The sequence below is a fragment of the Ochotona curzoniae genome, unplaced genomic scaffold (assembly GCF_017591425.1).
Source record: "Ochotona curzoniae isolate NIBS_2020 unplaced genomic scaffold, NIBS_Ocur_1.0 contig_3498, whole genome shotgun sequence".
In the NCBI taxonomy this organism is placed as follows: domain Eukaryota; kingdom Metazoa; phylum Chordata; class Mammalia; order Lagomorpha; family Ochotonidae; genus Ochotona; species Ochotona curzoniae.
In genome coordinates, this window is record NW_024465885.1 from 4,922,964 (window position 1) to 4,924,946 (window position 1,983).

Consider the following 1,983-nt stretch of genomic DNA (forward strand, 5'->3'; position numbering starts at 1 on the left):
CAGTCCACTAGCTGTTTCTTTGTTGATTGTTTTCTTTGCTTTACAGAAGCATTTTAGCTTGATGTAGCCCCATTTGTTTATTTTCGCTTTCACTGCCTGTGCTTTTGGTCACTTTTCTAATAAGCCTTTCCCAATTCCTGCATCTTGGCGTGTGCTTTCCTCTAACAATTTGATGGTTTCTGGGTGCAAATTTCGGTCCTTGATACATTTAGAGTCAATTTTTGTATAAAGTGACAGGAGGGGCTCTTGCTTCTTACTTTTGCAGGCTGCTATCCAATTGTCCCAATAGCATTTGATCAAGAGATCAGATTTTATTCTGGAGTTTTTAGTCATAGTTAGAAAAAAATTAAAAATGAATACTCTTAAAAACTTGTGCATAACTACTATCATTCTCTATATCATGTTTCATCAGTTTTGCATACATATAAGCCCTTTTGAGCAAGTTAATCATAGATCTGATGAGTTTGGTAACCAGCCAACATTAAGATTTAATATCTTCTATTAATGAGATAAAACGGTACCATTTGAAAGCAATGACAGCTAATATTCTGTGTCAGTTGTATGACAAGGTGCCCAGATATTCGGCTAAATACTATTTTTGGGTATGTCTGGCTGTGTTCTGGAAGTAAGAGAGGCTATCAAAAGATTGGCAGTTGGAATCAACTTGCCCCCCTCTCCTCTCAAACAAAATCATCCAAACCAGTATTAGGAAGCATCAATTCTGCTAAAGGAGGCCTAGAAAGGGACAAAGGCAGAGGAAAGAGATGACTTCACCTCTTTGTCTCCTTGCCTAAGCATTCTGCTGAGCATTGGACTTCCGTTATTGGATTGAAATGCTGTCAGATTTCCTGGTCATTCTCTGTAATTTTGATAGACAATCCTTCACAATCTCTCTGTTCCCTCCTCTCCCTTCTTAACAAGTAAATATCCATTCTGTCTTTGGAGAGAACTGACATCAGTAAGATGCCAGACACATCTGAATTTTGGGCTCTCAAATATAATCTCGGAATCCTTGAATAAATCTGTCACACTATATTTTAGAGAGATTATCTAGAACATGATGAGCAAAAATTGCTAAGGCAACTCCATCACTGGCCTTAAAAGAAAACTTTTACTCTTGGGATATTGAAATAACCAGCAGATTCTACTAATTTTAATGGTGTCAAAATGGAGAAAAGAAAAACAAATCCCAAATTTGCTTCATAATTTCAATACAGTGAGTATTTTATAAAATAGACTCTGTGGGACTTGCTTCAATGATACATCCTTGCCTTGCAAGTGTTGGGATCCCGTATGGGCACCAGGCTGTGTTCCAGCTGCTCCATTTCTCATACAAGTGCTACCTTCTCAAAAAGGATTATAGAATGCTGAAAAGAAACATACAGAGGAATACTTATTCTCTTAGAATCCAGTGCTGCCTTGAATTTTTGCTCAGTTTCTTTCACTTCCATCTCTTTCTGACAAAATAAGCAAAGCTGTTGTTACTATAAATGTTCCAGTTTAGTGATTTAGTATATTGACATAAGATAAGAAATTTTGGCTTCTATGAAAGAATTCAAATGTAGAGTCAGCTTACATCATTACCATATCTAATGTATCAAATACATTTCATTAAAAATGTGTCAGTTAAGATTGCCTCATTTGGGCTTGTGGAAGGCATTCTTTTTAAGCTTCACTGAGATATTTTTCCCTTTTTATATAAAGTGAATAGCATAGTTGTTAAGAAAATGGATGGAATTCTACAGCCAAATTCTTGATTTTAACTTCTTTTACGTGTATTTCTATACAGTGTTTAATATGAAGCAAATACTTGTCTTCCTTTGATTCAGGTTCTTTATCCGTAAACTCAGGATGTCACTATAAGTTATCACATGAGGATGTTATGGAAATTTGACTAATTTAAATATACAAAGCATTGGGACCCATATGCACCATTTGTATGCTAAAATTATTTTCTAAATTTGAATGTTATCCATAAAATTC